Raw genomic sequence first — 19,567 nt, 5'->3', positions numbered from 1 at the left:
TTTGAGAAAATTAGGAAAAATCATTTTTTTAAAAAGGTTCTTTCTCCCATGATTTTTGAAAAGAATATAAGCTATTAACATGGGGCAAAGAAGACTTTTTCTATTAAGTATCTTTTAATTTCAAAGGTAGTATTTTGTTTTTAGGAATGGTCAATATTTCACCTATGGGGAAATAAATCATATTTCAGTTATCGTGTTATGACAAAATCAGTGAATCATGAGTCCCATTAATTAGCAAGATCATTATAGCCGATAAAAAAAGGCGGGCTTTTCTAATGAGAAAAAAAGAAAGAAACATAAACCCAACTGTGGTGGCCTCATGTATTAAGAACTTTGGACTCCTGAACATGCTTTGATAGCCCTGCTTAAACCATCTTCAAAATGCTGAACGTCACTTAAAAGGAATATTAAATTAGTACTATGCACCAGATGCTTGAAACATTAAAATGAACCAACTTGCTGACAGAATGAATCAACCAGATCTTCCTGTATCAAAATGGATGGAGCTCTCGATATAATGTTAGGTGAAGGCAAGCTGCAAAAGAATATCTAGAGTATGATGCCCTTTATGTAAACTCTTAAGATGTAAACAATCATATGGCATATTGTTTCATGCACATGTCATTCAAGTATCGAACACACAAAGAGAAGGTTACCTCATCTTCAAGACTGTGCACCTTTTAGGAAGAAAGGAAAGGGAGCAGGGAGAGTTTTTGCTCTTTCGGTGATGGTTTATTTCTTTAGAAAAGATTTTAACATCATATGTGGTGATCACTCCATAAGGTATATAAATGTCTAATCACTGTGTTGCATACCTGAAACTAATATAATAGTGTATATCGACTGTAATGAAATTATAAACTTAAAAAAAGATTTGAACAAAGCTGACTGTTAGCATTGGCTTAATCCATGGGACTTATACTTAGGTTATTTATTATAAATTTTCTATATTTCTCTTTGAAAACTTTGTATTTTTTCTTGATTAAAAATAAAATAATAAAGAAATAAAAGCAGTACAGCATATATTGCTGTGGCCAATTTAAGATGGGATATTCAGTACCTCTAATAAAAAGAAATTAGATTAAAATGCATTATTCATTTCCTAGAATAAAAAGATCATTCATTTGTATTCTTTCTGTAATATGATTCTCCTTTTATTATAGGAATTTTGAGTTTAAAGAGAGATGTAAAATAAAGAAAAATATTATTTCTGCTTGTAAACTGAGCTAAGTGTATACATTTCTTTATTTACTCATGCAACAATTATAAAGTAACAAATACAAACCTGAAATAAATGTTTGCCTACTGTGGCTTTTTCAGTAAATTCATTATTTACTTTTTTCTTTTATAAATTCAAACAGAACCAACTCAAAACATAGGTGGACCTTATTGCTAGACTTTTCTGTCACAACATGAAACTACTCCTACAATAGCAGCTGGGGTTGGTGTTCTTTACAGTGTCGGCTGCTCCCAGTATACGAGTATACCACCTTGGGTGAATTATAGGTGCCTGCCTCCTCTCTCTCTTGTCTTGTGCCTCTAATTTATAAAATGGGGATGATCCCTGTTATTTGCTCACAGGGTTGTTTGTTGTAAGGAATAAATTATTTAAGTTATGCAAAGTAAATCACATAGGACCAAGTCTAACACAGAGTCAATGTTGATAAAATACTACTGATATTGGTAGTCATAGCAGAAGTGAAGCTTAGTTTAATCCTCATTTCAGAAAAAGATCTTTTCATCTGTTTACTATTAAATCATTCAAAACAGTAAGTGTTGTTTTAATGATCCTAATTGTATTAACTGTAGAATTCATGTTATTTCTCCCTTATCAAAATGAATTCATATTCATTTTAAAAAGATATTTAAAAATATATTGTTAACAGTTATTTTTCACAATTGTGATGAGGCTTACCTATTCAAGGAAGTAGTAAAATGGTAAAGATTGTTACGTTGTGTTCTCAAAGGGTTAATAATAGGTTCTGGCTTCTTTCTGTAAAAAAAAAAAAAAAGAATTTAGAAAATCAATAATTTACTCTCTGATCCATGTACACTTAATTACATCAAGTAAACAGACACCAAATTCAACTTGTGTCTTTCTCTTTTTATATTGGGTAACTAAGAGACCAAGAGATAAATTCCAGGGTGGCTCCTTATAGTCATAACATTGAATATTTACAATCTACTAGGTACTCTTTCAGTGGTATGGAATAGAGCAGTGAAAATGCTAATTGTTGCAAACTTTTTCTTGCTTTTCAGCTTCACTCCAGTGAAGCTATATATATATTATATCCAAGACAAAATAAAGTTTAAATTGTTTTCAGCTAATAAATTATAGGGCTTTGTATTCTCTCCCAAGAGAATGTATTTATCCTGGTAGATTGTTAATTATATCCAGTTAGCTTTAAAGGACTGGGCCTCCTGCCCAGTTTGTATTGACTCTCCCTAGCATAGGATGGAGAGGACTTTTTTTTTCTTAACAATGAATTAAATTTTCTCTAAAGGTACTAAACTTATTTTGACATACAGAATCCTAAAAGTCATTGTAGATTATTACTTCTGCTTAGAAATTCCACTAGAACCATACAGAATACTTCCTACTAATGTGGTGCCTAGAAAAAAACAATTACTAGAAGGCACTGGGCTTGTTTTGTGCCTCATAAGCCATTCAGGTCTAATCATCTTTATCTACAGAGAAGACTACAAAGGGCAAACCATACATAAATAATTGTCCTTAAATGCAAGGGGCAGAGTTGAGGCCCAGTTTGAAGTCCTGCTGTCTTACAATGGGTGTCTAAATCTAAGTATCTCCATGTGTTTTCATCAGGGCCTGTATGATTTCACCCCTGATAGGGTGGACCCCATCATATCCTCAGGAAAGATGTTGCTGTACAAGAATGAACCCTAAGACTCAAAATGAGATTGATAGCTATTAATTCTTCTTCTAGTAGGAAATGTAAACTTGAAAAGAGAAGAAGCAGGTGGCTCTGTTCATCTCCATGACCTTTCCGAGAACAATGTGTATATGGGTATGAGCAGGCAAGGGTTCGATGAAAAAATAACAAACACTGACTGGCTCAGGTCCTCTATTAAGTGCTTTTACATGTACTTATCTCATTTGGTCTGTAAGCCATCACATATGATGTACAGTGGAGAACAAGTATGTTAATGCATATTAAAGGTAGAAAGGCTTAACCTTTTTTAAAAATAAAAATATTCTATAGGCACGAAGAAACAGTGGAATTCTCAATTTCTTCAAATAATTTGATAGCTAGTTTAGAAAAAATAATTGACCACCCAGACCTCCAAACAAAGTTTTTTTTTTTCCTGTTTGTTTTTTCTATTTTTGTTTTTTCCATTTACTCCGGTTCAGTGGTCCTCAAATTTGGAATATATTTTAAAATGACATCATCCTTTATAATAAAGAGGTGATATGCAAATTGACCATCATGCCCTCACACAAGATGGCCACACCCACGTGGTCACAAGATGGCCTGCAGGGGAGGGCAGTTGGGGGCAACCAGGCTGGCAGGGAGGGAGAGCAGTTGGGGGAACCAGGCCTACAGGGGAAGGCAGTTAGGGGCGACCAGGCCAGCAGGGGAGGGCAGTTGTGGACAACCGATGCGGCAGGGATGGGCAGTTGGGGGTGATCGGGCTGGCAGGGGAGCAGTTAGGTGTCGATCACGCTGGCAGGAGAGTGGTTAAGGGGTGATCAGGCTGGCAGGCAGGTGAGCAGTTGGGAGCCAGCAGTCCCAGATTGTGAGAGGGATGTCCCAGATTGGAGAGGGTGCAGGCTGGGCTGAGGGACACCCCCCCCCCCCAGTGCATGAAATTTGTGCACTGGGCCTCTAGTATATTTATAAATGTACATATGACATATATTTATGTAACACATAGGGTGATTTTAAAAAACAAATAAAATGGTAGACCTTGTTCTAATAAAAAGGTACGTTGGGTACTTAATCAATGAATGCTGAATAAAATGTCATGCTTTGTATCCTCTTTAAATTCCTTATTTTCCTTAAATTCCTTAATATGCATATTTTTTGTACTTCATCTTCATGATTTTTAAGTCCACATTCACCCATGTATATAAGTGTGCAAGTACAGATTACATATGTGTGCGTGTATCATTTACCCTAGTAAAATTAAGAAAAAATAAAATAAAATCTATAGAACAGGGGTCAGCAAACATGGGCCATAGATTAGATCCATCTTCCTGCTGCCTGTTTCTTTAAATACAGTTCATTGGCACACCAACCACGTCCCCTTGTTTCCGTGTTGCCTGTGGCTGCCCTGCTGCACTGTCAGAGTGAGTGGTTGTGACAGAGACTCTATGGCCCTTTATATATTTATGTACAACATGTTCATCATTTGAGTAATATTAAAACAATATTTTAAAATAATATCCTGTCTTTCACAGTCTTTCTAATATTAACTCAATATTTATATATAAATGAAAGTAAAACTTCAGCCTTAAACACTTAAAAGCGAATTGCATTCCAACAGAATTTTGAAATTATTGGGCAAAGAATGAGAAGATTGTTAAAAAATAAATGGTACCCAGTTAGCCATAACAATAATGGCCCATTTATCCATCATCCTGATCTTTGTGTGTCTTTGGCTGTTATAAAATGAAAATGACTATCTATTTTTCTAGACTTTATTTTATGATAAAGAGATAAATGCCATCTGGGATTTATTTTTAAAAAGCACTTATGGCCTATTTCATCAGGCACATAAAACTGAATCGTCATCTTAAATTAATACAGTGCAGTTAGAAGTAATATTTTTATCCCATATAAAATAGATTAACTTACTTTAACACAGTTTTCATTGAGAGCATTCTTTGGCACAGCTTTAGTATTTGTTACATTATATAGAGTGATTATACCATCCCCGAAACAATATTAGCAAACATTTACACAGCATTTATTATGTGCCAGAAACTATTTGCAGCACTTCATCTATGTATTAGCTCATTTATTCCTCACTATCACCCTCTACAGGCAACTGTTGTTATTCCCAGTTAATAGATGAGAAAACTGCGGCCAAGACTCTAAGTGCCCTTCCCAGCATGACACCGCTAGAAAGTGGCTCCCCTCCCGGCAATGTACCAATTCTTTATAACCCTAAGGGTTGATTTTAGGTCTTTAACTTTTCAAACATAAAGGCTTTGCGACTCCTCTGAGAAGTGGTATTTCAAGAATGGCAACTTTCAATTTTCTAGAAATACTAAGCCCATTTATTACTCAGCATATCCAGCTTCTCGAACACATCGAAGTTGACTCAGCTGTAGTTCTGCCTCTGTTCTCTACTCCCTGTTTCTATCAGGTTTGCTTGGTCACCTTCCACAACCTCTTAGAGCTGGGTCCAAACACTGTTGACAATCATGACTGACAACACCTGATCAAGTCCAGTGGTTAACAACTATATTTAAGGGCTAGCCTACACATGATAGAGAATAGGATGCGCAGCAGCATCACAAATTCCTGGAATAAACCAGTCAATAAGGAACCCAAGATAAACACTTGTTTATCTATACATGATCAGTTTTATTAGCGGATTACTCAGATCAATAAGGTGTGTATATGATGAAATTAGGTTGCATAAAATACATGTTTGGATGTTGGCATGTTTAATTGCAAGATATATGATGCCTATGGCATTAAAGTTAGAATGATACATTTATTTTAGAATCTTGTGAAGAAAATATTGCTAACGCATGGTTTTTGTTTAATTCATTAAGCAACAAAGTCAAGACAAAATCTTCCCTAGATTGGTAGGGACAGGATATACTTTTCATTAACCTTTGAAACATTTGGACATTTTTCATGTTTTGATAAACTTTGGCTGATAAGCTAAACAGATGCTTGAAGTTGCTGGGATTCTGAAGAGCTGCACTTAACCTCATTGGCTAGCATTAGTCTACTTGATGAGCTCTCAAATAAACAATAATAATGTTGTTCTCTACGTCCTCTACCAGTCTGCTCTGCAAGGCTTTGAACAGTTCGTGTAATTCAGCGCACTTGTCCAGAACAACAAGACTTCAACTACTGAGACCTGAATTGCTGATACTCGGGAAAATATCCACCACCTAAGCAATCTTAACTAGAGCGGTGGCCAACATAAAATCATCTGGTCGAACATGCTGCTAAAACATTTCTATTCCGCAATAGGTTTAGAAGCAGCTCGTGATCACTACTTATTTATTAGTAGCTGAAAGTCACCATGAGCCAAAACCACCGACAGCTGAACAGAGATATTTCTTTCTTGGGGTTTCTTTTCAGGAGAACATTATGTTTCTTGCCAAGGAAACATGCTTCAAAATATACATTTGAAAGAGTTAAGGGCGCTTAACAAAAGCCCTATTCAAAACATATGATCTCAAGTTGTTCAGAGAATCTAGGTAAGGTTGAGTTTTCGCATGTCATCCCCAAACCTGCTACTTCAGGCTATTGCCAAGGACTAGCAGACTGCGTTAAGCCGATTTAGCACAAATACGTAACCCCGTCTTGTTCAAAGCGTCTCCATATAATTCAAGGCAGTAAAGAAGGATACAAACAGTGAAAGATAAAGGATTGAATTAGTCAGAAAAGTCAGGTTTAAGTCTGAGTCTTTATATAAAAATGGTTTATATCCTGTTTATACAAATCCTGATATGAGCAGGGTAATTCTCAAGCCCACCTTTCTTTCTCCCATGCAGTGACCCAGCAATTGGGATATATTCGTTTTGTGGCTCAACTCAGGGCTTCAGGATTACTGCAGCAGGAGGGAGACACCCAAGGGCTGTGCACTGGCTCTCAAATGCTTTTACACAGAAGTGACACACACATCACCTTCTCTCACAGCCCACTGGGCTCAACTACCCACATGACTCTGCCTAAATGCAAGGGATTGAGAGAGAGGTAGGGTAAATAGAGATTTGTTGAACAATAAAAATCTCGATTGCAAGAGTCAAAGAGGCATGATATGGGTCATGCTTAAATTCTTTTCGAAAAGAGTTGAAAAGAAATAATACTCGGTGATATCAGCTAAAATCTTAGTTTGCTAAATTGTTAATATATACTGACTCTGAAAACATATAAATATAGCCCAGCCGGTGTGGCTTAACTTTTGAGTGTTGACCCATGAACCAGGAGGTCATGGTTTGATTCTAGGTCCGGGCACATGCCTGGGTTGTGGGCTGGATACCCAGAAGGGAGGTTGGGGGGGCAGGAGGCAGCTGATCAATCAATGATTTTCTCATCATTGATGTTTCTATCTCTCTCCCTTCCTTTCTCTGAAATCAGTAAAAACATATTTTAAAAAAATATATAGAGAAATATAAATAAATGTATATTTTATTGTATAAATGAATTGGCACTGCAAACAGAGACTCTTGGGCAGCAAAGAGGCACATGTGTCAGTGTTTTTGCTTATTTATATATTACACTGCTGTTTTCTGCTCAGATTCAGAATATATATATATATATATGTATATATATATATATATATATATAAATAACACTTCTTTGCTTTATGGAAGGCCATCTGCTCATTTGCTTCTAATTTTCATACAAATACTGACCACTTTTAAAATAGGAGGATAAGTTAATGCAGATTCATGTAGTATAAGGAGAAGAAATTGAGGAGAGGCACAATAAGGATGTCAAAAAACTTATCTGAATGAAAAAAAAATCAAATTTCTAGGCCAAAATCAAGGACTTCTATACCATGACTGCCCCCTACTTTTTCAATTTTATCCCCAACTTTCTATACCATCACATGTTCTTTGGCGAGTTCTTTTGTAGACCTATGAATTTCCTTTTTCATTTCATCCTCATATTTTTCTTTTCTTCTTCTGCAAGGTCCCCTTCTTTCTATTTTTTTCTTCGCTTCCTCTCTCCTGTATCCTCCTCCAACACTCCCTCCATTCCCTCCTAGGTTTGTCAGCTTTTAGTTGAATTGAAGCTCTTTTCCCAATGAAGTCCTGCCAACTACCTCTAGAAATGTCTCTCTGTCCACTGGCATATGATTTTTGTTTCAAGCACTTATTTGGCGTTCATATGAACTACCTTGTATTGCTAATTAAGGCTCTTTGAAATGGAAAATAATTCACATCCCTAACCTTTTTATACTAATTTACTCCAACCCTAGAAGCCATTGGTTTCTATCAAATACGTGAATTCTTTGTTTCATAGTATTTTGGATTAAAAAATAAATACAAGTGAAAGGCAAAAGATGTTAAGCCATATAAGAGTTGGAAGTGCATTTCAAATAAGGCTGGCCATGTTATCAAATTTTCTCAAGAAGTGTTAGCAATTTTTACTCCTATTACTAATTCCCTAGTGGTTGGCAAACTGTGGCTCGCGAGCCACATGCGGCTCTTTGACCTGAGTGTGGCTCTTCCACAAAATACCGACTTCTGCACATGGGCCACGAATTTTCAATCGCACTGTACGTGCACGCCTGCACTTGGTATTTTGTGGAAAAGCCACACTCAAGGGGCCAAAGAGCTGCATGTGGCTCGCGAGCCACAGTTTGCTGACCACTGCCCTATACCATCAGCAGCACTGTGTATTTTTTAGTTGTTTGTTTCTTGTCTTCCCCACCTTAACTAATCTGTAAACTCTAGAAAGGCAGGGCCATTTTCTTTGTGTTTACTGCTACACTCCCTGCCTGATGGTACTTGTTCAATAACTATTCATCAAATGAATAAAATATTAAGGTTAGGTACTACAGGAAATGGAAAAGTGTGCTGAGGCTTTAGTTTTGTGTACATGAACTCTTCTACTCCAAGCAGTGAATCACCTTATCTACCTGGCTTACTGTTTCCCTGATTTGAAAGTGGGTGGTTAGTAAAAGGTTCAATGAATGAATATATGAAAGAATGATAACACTATTTCCCTAACCATTCTGACTATAATTTGATTAAATCAGATCTTTGAAAAACAAATAACAAAAACTTTGGATATGGAAGCTAGAATCCTGGCGTATCACCTTCTGGCTGTAAAATATAGGGCAGACCTTCCAACTTTTTGCAGCTTCAGTATTATCACTAGGAAAAGAGAGATTATTAGTGAGATTTCCCTTACAGACTGCTGCAAGAATGAAATAAAACCATCTGTAGAAAAGTGCTTTGGCAATTGTGGAAAATCACGGTATGTCAATATCAAGCCTTCAAATTGTGCTTCTTCACCATGGGGCACCACTGTATACCCTTGTGAAGAGACTATGTATTAACTTCAGCAAAGTTCATGCCAATGCATGGTTTCTTAGCTTCAACTCCTCTCTTCGGTTTTGCTTAGCAGCTAAATACCTTTTGTAAGTTCTTAGGACATGGGTTGGCTTTGAGAAGGATTGTGCCAGAGAAAGAAAGCATCTCGTTCGCTCATAGCCCCAAGTTCACCTGCTGGGCGCCATCTGTCAACCTGCAGGGAATACAGAGATTCATGGAGAAGGCATTTAGCTGAACCGGGTGACAGGGCACCAGGCTGTTTTTGAGGTCAATGTGAGCACTCACATTCCAGCTGTGGTCTAAAGAAGTCAGCATTCAGCCGACGGGGATGTTCTCTGCCTGAGCTCCCACACCCTGTGAGGATGACGTTCCTGTCTGCTGGAGAATTTGAAAAGGCGAGCACACAGAAAAGAGGACTCCATCAGAGAGAGGGAAACACGCTGTGCTGCAGTCATCTGACCGGAAAAATGAAATTCTAGCAAATCTACTTTTAGCCCGAAGAGCTGAAGGCTCTAGCAGCAGAAGGACTTCATCAACTCACTGGGGAAGAGTTCACAATTACGGGTGATCTCCAGCTGACTCAGGTCCTTCATCTTTTGCTGCATATTGTCCAGGAGGCAACAAGTGATAACTTAATTAGGGCAGGGAGGACTGAGCTAACGCCCACCCCTCCCCCTTCCGAAGGCGAATTTGAAATATCTCTGTTCCTCCCCAAGTTATTTTCTTAACAGTGGCAGCCAGCATTTTATTACCAAAGAATTTGCTAGTAGTGACCCATTTTAAGGAATGACGATTTCTTAGTTGATGGAGAGTATTACTTGCTGGCTGAGAGGATATATCAAAGTAAACACTAGCCTTGAAATATATCTGGATCTACTATTTTAATGCTCCCGGTGTTCTGGAAATTCCATAACAATATTCATGCATACATAATCCAATAATTCTCCCATTAGTAGCTTAGAAATATTAAGATACACAAGGATGTATCATTAAGATTTCATCAAACCAAAGGGGAGGACTTGGCATAGAGAGATACTGATAACTAAAAATAAAATAAAATAAAAAAATAAATAAAGAAAGAAAAAAGCTTGCCTCCCTATCAATAGGAGGCAAAGGAGGCGGCAGATGTCTGCTGGGGAGCCCTTTAAAATGTTTTCCATTGCTTCTAATTATTCTGTCAGTAGCCATGGTGGCCATGTAATTCCCCTTCTTTGTGCTCTTTTCAGAATGGTACTCTATTATTATGCTTTATTTAATTGGCTTCAATTTAAGCACACAGCAGTGGGAACGGAGGAGGGAAGAGTGCAGAAATCAGCACAGGAGGGGCCCAGGGAGGAAGGGACAGAAGCCAGCATTGCAGGTCCCAAAAGGCTTTTACCTGAAGCTCCTAGTAGCCACTTCAGGTCTATAATCAAGCCACATGTGCCTGATTTATACAAAAACATATGAAAATGAGATTAAAATCTAAACTAAAAAACAACAATAACAACAACAAAAACAGCAAGTAAGCCAATGAAGTTGCAAATATTCCAGCTGCTCTAATTACTGTTGTTCCAAAGGCATGTGAGGGCTGTCGCCTTGCTTGGGCTCCTCTGGCCTCCCCTGGCCTCCCCTGGGACTAGTCAACCACCTTTGGTATTTGCAGACACAGATGTTTGCTTCAGAGGTAGGGGTTTCACCCTCATACTCGGAGAATGGTTTTTAGAGCTACTCTGGGCCAATTATTGCAACTTAAAAATGTATTATTTTGTGTGTGTGGCTCCCAGCAGTTACATCCCATTTGGGATCTTAGAGTGATCGAACCCCACAAATGGGGCTACTCTCCCTCACTCCCAGGACTGCCCTCATCTCTCTGGGATCTCCCAGCAATGAGGGCCAACAGCCTGCTCTGTGTGTGCCTCCTCCTCATTGAGTGACTGGCATTACTTCGCTATCAGCAGGGTCTTCCACTTTAAGGATTTGGCAAGTACCTTCTTAGTGAGGGAGTACAGATCCTACAGTACAGTGCTTTTGTTTTGCTTTGCTTAATTTATTTATGATTTTAGTTTCTATCTCACATCTAACCTATTTTTTAAAAAATATATTTCTATTGATTTCAGAGGGGAAGGGAGAGGGAGCAAGAGATATAAACATCAACAATGAGAGAGAATCACTGATTGGCTGCCTCCTGCATACCCCCTACTGAGGATCGAGCCTGCAACCCGGGCATGTACCCTGACCTCCTGGTTCATAGGTCAATGCTCAACCACTGAGCCACTCTGATCGGGCTATCCTATTTTTTAATGCAATACCAAACAGACTCATTCAGCTAAAAGCAAACTCATGCAGCTAAAGAAAAGAGGAGAAAAAATAGTTTAAAATACGAGACTGGAAGCCATTTCTGACTTTCTCTTTGCCTCATGTTTTTGGGGGCTCTACCTAGTTACCAGGAACTGCAAATATTACCCCTGTGCAAAGCAATTCTGCTTCAAGCCCTTAAACTACTCTCACTGGTTCTTTGAGAGTCTCCTAGTGATTACACTGGGGTTGGCAGTGGGATGATGAGACCCTGGTCTAACAGAAGTTAATGTCAGCAATCGCCTCAGAAATTGACTGAAAGCCATCCCAATGAAGTATAGATGGAATTCATGAGATCCTGATACAATTTTAACACTAAAATCTGGAATACAAATTCTACTAAATTATTCATTAAAAACACACACATAACTACTGCTAGAACAAAAGAGAAGAACCTTTAACTTCTGAAGAAAGTTACAAGCTTCTCTGTCCTTAAATAAAATTCCCTTTGAAACTTGTTCTAATATGATGTTTTTTTAATGCCTTAAAGCAGCCCATGCACTATCCTCACAAAAGACATCTACTATTCATTCTTCACCATGTTCTCAAACACAGTATTGATCCTGGGTAGCATCATCTAATTGTCTCTAAAGTTTCAGTGTAATTATAAATGTCCAGTAACAGCCCATTCATTTAACAAATTATTTGCTATAGCTGCCTACTGAAAACACAGCTTCCAATGGGACCACAAGGAATAGCCATTATATGCCAGCTGAGAAGCTCAGCCACAACAGACCCAGGGGAAATTTCTGGCTTCCGATTTCCCAGAGTATTGGTTTTGAGCATCATACAAATGAGTAGTCATTTTCTCTTAAATAATTAATTAATAATTACAATCCTTTTCCTCAAAAAGAAATAATCTGTGAAGATATTTTAAAAGAAATCATTATTATTGTAATAAAGCCTTCTTAAAAGTCCAGTTAAATTTCATAATCTGAAGACTTCATACATAACTGAAATTCAAACTTATTTTTTAAAATACAACTAGAGTAATAACAAAACGTGTTTTATTGTTACTCTCAAAATTGCAGGAATAGTTTATGTTATACTTACTATATTGGCAAAAGGTTTGATCTCTTTTCAAGTAAAAGTCTATAAAACAGAGATGTTTGTTGGGATATTTTTAAATTGAATAATTTCATTGTCGGTGCCCAGTGAAAATACTGAATGAAATGAAGCTTAATTCAAGTGCTATGGCACACATTTCAGAGCCATCTCTGTGAGGCACAATTCTTATCAAAACTCATGTTTTAAAAAAAGCTCAACAGACCTATCTTCTAGCTCCTTTGTAGGTTACACAGAGATGTTTTCTCTTTTGACGTTTTTATTTCCTTTCTCTTTTTTTGGGAGGGGGGATAGGTACAAACTGGTTTTAGGGTCACTTTTTGGTTTTCCTTTATATCCTCTGCTTATTAAATTATACCTGGAAGCAATTTTCTCATTGTCACACTATTCCTGCCTGTAAAGTGTTACCTCTGGAAGCTTCTTTTAGAAAAGTGTCAGACAGCTGGGCTTAGCGAGAGGCTCATGTGTTATACTTTGTTCATTATAAATCTCTAATTGTGTTGATGACCATGGATTTTGATGGGTGCTGACTAGGGCTCATATAAAAAATATTTCTTACAATGGGGAACCAGTGAAGTGGTTAGAGTAAGAAGCTGCTCAACAGAGAGAAAGACAGACTTTAGAGCTAACCTACCTCTGTGTAGCAAGTGATTCAATTTCATTGGGCCCTAATTTCTTCATCCATAAATTATAGATCATAATATCTACTTTCTTATAGAACAATTTGAAGGACTAGAGATAAGTTAGAGAAAGCTTCTTACAAGGGGTCTGACAAATACTCAGTGTTTGTCACATGGTACTGGTATTGTTATACAACTCCATGAATTGGGTAGGGAAGGTTTGCCAAAAATATTCAAGAGCATTCGCATTTATTATGTTCTATAAGCACTTTCCAGACATGGGCGACATCACTACCATCTGGGATCCTGGTTAAAAATTCAGAGTCCTGGGTTCCAATCCAGGGATTCTGACTGCAGAGGTCTGGAGTAGGTCCGGGACTCTACCTCCTCACAAGCACTCCATATGAATCCTTAGATGGTAATCTGAGGATCACAGTTTGAGAAATAACTGCTATATAATATGTAATTAATCCTATTGATGTAATCCATCATTTTGACTGTCACTATATTAGTTTTTAAAAAAGAATATTATTCATAAGATCTTAGCTTAATGATAACTGTTAGTTTAAATGTTGTTGTTTTAATTGTATATGCTTAAACCTCCATCAGTGATACAAAATAAGCCCAAGCATTTTTCCTAGTAATTTATTATTGTTCCTCTTCTCAGAAAAACTGGTATTTAGCTTTTGTGTGTGAGTGATAAGCTTTTATTTTTTTAATATGTATAATTTTTATTGGAGAGAGAGATAGAAACATCAATGATGAGAGAGAATCACTGATCAGCTGCCCTGCAGATTGAGCCTGCAACCCGGGCATGTGCCCTGACCGAGAATCAAACTGTGACCTTCTGGTTCATAGGTTGACACTCAACCACTGAGCCACACCAACTGGGCTGTGATAAACTCTTTATAAAATTGAATGAAAACTTTGGATTTATGCCCATGAATATTTGACTTTTATTTGTACAAAAGCTGGGTCCCATTCACATATTGCCTTAGAGCCAAAGAACCTCAAGTTAAAAGCATTTTGGGCTCAAGAAATAGGTAGTAACCACTTGCCATTTAGAGAACTATTTCTATACTATTTAGATATTACAGGTCTAAGACATGGTTATTGTGCAATGGGTGAAATCGCCTTTATATATATTTATTGATTATTTCTCAAATAGCTTCGATTGCTTAGACTGTAGGAGGGTTGGGAATAGTTCTTTACAAAATTAAATAGGAGAAGTCTAATAAATAGCTGTTTATTCTATGACAATTAGACAAATTTCTATTTTGGATAGCAAGGAATCCAGTAATAGCAAACTTTAAATGTCATGGATTCTATCTACCACAAATTTTGGAAAAACAGATATGCATTTCCCAGCAAGTTGTACCTTAATGTAGCTAAGCCCTGGGAGAGAAATGTAAGGCTTGCACATTTTCTTTTTGCTTGTATTACTAAATTAGTGACTGCCTATGGTTCACATAAGGTGAAAACGAAGAGTGATTGCTAATGCATATGGGGTTTCTTTGGAGGGGGGGTGATTAAAATGTTCTAAAATTAGATAGTGGAGATGGTTGTACAGCTCTGTGAATATACTAAAAATCCATGAATTGTATCAGGTAAAATGGTGAATTTTTGTATGTGAATTATATCTCAATATAGCTGTTACTAAAAAAAAAAAAAAAATTTTTTTTTAAATCAATGACCCACTGGTTATGTTAATTAATTCATGGTGTTAATACTAAAATCTAAGTTAATTTGGTAAATGTTAACTTTGTTTAGAATTTTAAATTTTCAAAAGGTTTAAGCCCAAGCAGTGAAAAAAAATAAATCTTCCTATAATGAATTAAAATGATTCAGAATATTCATTTTGACTATTTCATCATTTGCTACTGTATATATTAGATACTGAATTATACCCTGTCTACTTAGACCCCGTTAAAAAAAATGCTGAAACAGTGTCCCTGACTTTAAGAGCTTATTTGGGATGGCAGTTAATTATAGCACAGAGCCTGGGTTGAAAGCACAGGAGAAAAAGTACAGATCAAGAAAGATTCCGTTAAATTTCAATTATTCAGGAGAGCATAGTATTTAAGCAGAGGATGAGAGATAGGAGAAGAAACTGAGAAAGTAACAGAAACAAAAGCATAGAAGTAGCAGAGGATGGGTCCATGAGAACTGCCCAGTGTTTGGCACACAAGGAATTATGGCAGATAGAACTAGAAATATAGTTTGGGGCATAAGACAGAGGGCTTGGAATCCTAGTTGGAAGAAAATACATTTATGTTATTGTAACAGGGATTTCTTGGAGGTTTTAGATAAGATACAAGTCATCTGTGTTTTAGTGAGATTAATCTTTAATTGAAACAGATGAGCTCCTCAAACATATGCAAAACAAGTGTCTTGGGATAGGCCAATGGTAAGGTGGCTGGATGAGGAAAAGCTAGCAAGGGCAATAATGAAAAACAGGACAAGTCAGTATTGCAGAATTTAATAAAAACAAAGTTTCAAGGAGAGATGGGTGGCCACTAATAATACCTTTTTTCATATGTGTACAGTATTTAATCTTGGTCAGTCTTTTGATGTTTTATAACTTATCAGAGGTTTCACAGTCAGCCGTGGGTGGCAGATCAAGACTAAAATCAAGTTTTCAATATTATTTCTATTGCATCATTGCCATACCAAAGAGAGTCATTCAACATAAAAGCTAAGAGGCAACCATTCAATTATTTAACAAGATTAGCAAAGGCGATCTCTCAAAAAACATTTTCAGCAAGTGGTAGGGTGAAAAAGAAATGTAGTAAAATGCTAAGAGAGTAGGACAGATAAGAAATGAGGCAATGAGTGGAGTGGACATGTTAGAGGATTTCGGATAGCGAAGGGAATAAGAAGGCGATAGCTAGAAATATAAACAGGTTCAAGCAGTAAAGTAAAAGGGTACTAGACTGATTAGGACCCAATGATGGAACACACCACTGTATAAGACATCTACATGATATTACGTGGAAGACTTGCAATGGCAGGGGGTGGGGGTTTCAGGGGGATTGGGGAATAATCTACCATATTTCAAAATCTGTTAGGTATGGAGTGACCCTGGGATAAAATTTTATATTATTGCTTTGCTAATTCATCTTAGTCAATGAAACAGTTGTTTCTCCCTGTATTTAAGCACATATTTCTTCAGATATTGGAATAAAAAAAGTATTAAATATTCAGAACATCCCTCAATTCTTTAAACTGTTGTAAATGTCAAATTGTATATAATGTTTATATAGTTCCTAACTCTTATTTGAAAGTAGAATTCCACCTACTTGGAAATGTACCATGGGTATGTATAGTATAACATAAGAAATATTTGTGAGTGGATGAGTTTTGTGAATATTTTCTTACTAGAGGCCCAGTGCACGAAATTCATGCACTGGGTGGGGAGGTTCCCTCAGCCCAGCCTACACCCTCTTGCAGTCTGGGAGCCCTTGGGGGAATGGCCCGCTCCCCCATGGGGCATACTTAGTGCTACCGCGGAGGCAGGAGAGGCTCCTGCCACTGCCGCTGTGCTCACCAGCCATGGCTGAGCAGTGCTCCCCTGTGGGAGCACAATGACCACCAGGGGGCAGCTCCTGCATTGAGTGTCAGCCCAGCCTACACCCTCTTGCAGTCTGGGAGCCCTTGGGGGAATGGCCCGCTCCCCCATGGGGCATACTTAGTGCTACCGCGGAGGCAGGAGAGGCTCCTGCCACTGCCGCTGTGCTCACCAGCCATGGCTGAGCAGTGCTCCCCCTGTGGGAGCACAATGACCACCAGGGGGCAGCTCCTGCATTGGTGGTCAGTGCATGTCATAGCAACCAGTTGTTCCGCCATTCAGTTGATTTGCATATTAGCCTTTTATTATATAGGGTACTAACTGGCAGATACTACTACTTTACTGATCATAAAAAAAACTTTAAAAAAATTTTAAGGTTAATAAATATTTCTGCTTGAGTTCAATATTAATACAATGGCAAATTATATATTTAATATTAATGCTCTAAGTTTACTGTGGTGTCCTCTTAAAATACAAATATCAGACCTTCTTTACCATGCTCACTTGAGTTAACATTTGACTTTTTGATGTTGTTATTCTTCCTTTAAATAGCAATTTAATTATACAGTTACTCAGCTCCAAAAAAGATAGCCTCATACCAGTAGATGCAAAAGCGAATGACTCACAGTCATGATCTTAACTTTCAAATGTCATAAATATTACATTCAAAATGATGTCATAAGCCCTAACAGGTTTGGCTCAGCAGATAGAGCATCAGCCAAAGGGTCCTGGGCTCGATTCCGGTCAAGGGCACGTGCCTTGATTGCAAGTTCCTCCCTGGCCCAAGCCTTGGTCAGGGCTCATGCAGGAGGCAACCAATTGATGTGTGTCTCTCAGATTGATGTTTCTCTCTGTGTCTTTCTCTCTCTCTTCCACTTTCCCTAAAAATCAATGAAAAAATATCCTTGGGTGAGGATTAACAAAAAACAAAACAAAATGAACAAAAACAAAAACACACACAAAAAAATGATGTCATCAAAACAAGGCGGGGATTTGTACAGATTTTCCTGAAGCTTCTCTATATATGTCCAACTTAATAGATTCTAAGTAACTAATATCTGATTAGATTGGGTTCACAAAATGAATCTCTCTCTCTCTCTCTCTCTCTCTCTCTCTCTCTCTCTCTCTCTCTCCGACTATGTTTAATATACTGTAACCATATAGTCTCATTCAGCCCTGAAATTTTTAGGGTTTCAGTAGGGCGGCCTTTAGATGTGGGCGTGTATTTCTGTCTGCAGAAGTATTCTGTTTTGGGGTTTGCTGACACGAACACTGTGTCTTTCCTATTTTCTTATACAACATGCCTGGCAAGCTATAATTATCAGTATTCCTTTTACAGCAGGATAATTATTTGTTATTTTTGCTTAAGTAATAAAAGAACTGAACCATGTTCTCCCCACAAACAAGACTCATGTCCACGGAGTAACCTGCCTGCCTGCACAATAGGGAAGATCCTCACTGCTCTCTGTGAGCAGGCTGCTACTGTAAGTCATTCCGGTGAAACTTCAAAGGCAATGTTAGGGTGAAATCCTTTACCAAAAGCTTCCAAGACAAAGCAAGACAGTCCATCACAAGTAGGAAGAGCTCCCTTTTCTTACTTCCGATTATATTTTAATGGCTGATGTTTATATCAGAGAACAATTGTATCATTAAAATGAATGTTGGTAAGATTCTTAAGACCAGGAGCAGAAATCTTTCTGCTGCAAGTTATAATTATGTAGATATGGCGCTGAACTCCCTGTATGACAGTCATTTTTTGTTAACTCAAGGGCCAAACTCCCAAAGTAGCTCATCTTGATTAGGGCAGATTAAAAGAAGGATTTGTACAGCGTTCTTGTTTCAAGGGCACTGGGTGCAAACTGAATGAATACCTCACCGTCGGCCAGGAATACTACATTGAATCTATGATGAAACAAATGCAATCATTCTAAAAGTCTGTGCATCTTGCTTGCTCTCTACAGCCCCTCTTTGGTACCTCGCCTTAAATGCTGGACAGATCAGGGAATCTCAGAGGTAAATTAGTATAAGTGAGTGAATGCACACAGTATGGAAAACAAAATCCTCCAGCAGCCACGGGACCTGCCACAGCTCAGCAAAGCAGAACCCTTAGCTCCCTGGAATGTGTAACACGTCCCCCCAGGCAAGTACACATTCCTCTGCCAGAAAAGCAGGACATCTGGGGCTTCACCTTGACATTATACAAACTTTTCCAAGTCTGTGTTTTTGCTAACTGAGCACACACAGCCCTTAGACAGTTAGGTCAACGTTGAAATCAATAACAGCAAGTGTGGGTCGTTCCAATGATGAAAAGATCAGGACAGTTTACTGAAAAGAATGGTTCTCCTGCAGTGGTTCTCAACCTTCCTAATGCCGCGACCCTTTCATACAGTTCCTCATGTTGTGGTGACCCCCAATTTCATTGTTACAAATTGAACATAATTAAAGCATAGTGATTAATCACAAAAACAATCTGTAATTATATATGTGTTTTCTGATAGTCTTAGGCGACCCCTGTGAAAGGGTCGTTTGACCCCCAAAGGGGTCGCGACCCACAGGTTGAGAACTGCTGTTCTATAGCATTCTACTTATTCCAAATACCGAGGTTCTGTGATAAACATGCAAAACTGTAGCTACCCTATTATGTGGCCAAAGGTGGAGGATACAAAGAGATAAGAAGAGCTTAAGTAAGGATTAAAGAGTGGGGCTAACCCTCCACCCCCGCCCCCCCATATCTATTAGCACTGAGCCAAAGGAGCT

General features: G+C 37.9%; 1 protein-coding gene across 1 annotated transcript in view; it reads right to left on the bottom strand.

Annotated features, from left to right (window-relative positions):
* Positions 1-19,567, bottom strand: part of MAP2 (microtubule associated protein 2) — a 231,955-nt gene that overhangs the window by 75,374 nt on the left and 137,014 nt on the right. Inside the window, exons 4-5 of the mRNA XM_081095227.1 lie at positions 9,302-9,413; positions 1,916-1,993 (exon numbers count right to left, since the gene is read on the bottom strand). The gene's annotated coding sequence lies outside the window, so the exon portion shown is untranslated. The remainder of the gene's footprint in view (positions 1-1,915; positions 1,994-9,301; positions 9,414-19,567) is intronic.

The sequence above is a fragment of the Myotis nattereri genome, assembly GCF_964212035.1.
Source record: "Myotis nattereri genome assembly, chromosome: 7".
Lineage (NCBI taxonomy): Eukaryota > Metazoa > Chordata > Mammalia > Chiroptera > Vespertilionidae > Myotis > Myotis nattereri.
The sequence above is the reverse complement of the archived record's forward strand: the minus strand, read 5'-3'. Positions and strand labels throughout refer to the sequence as shown.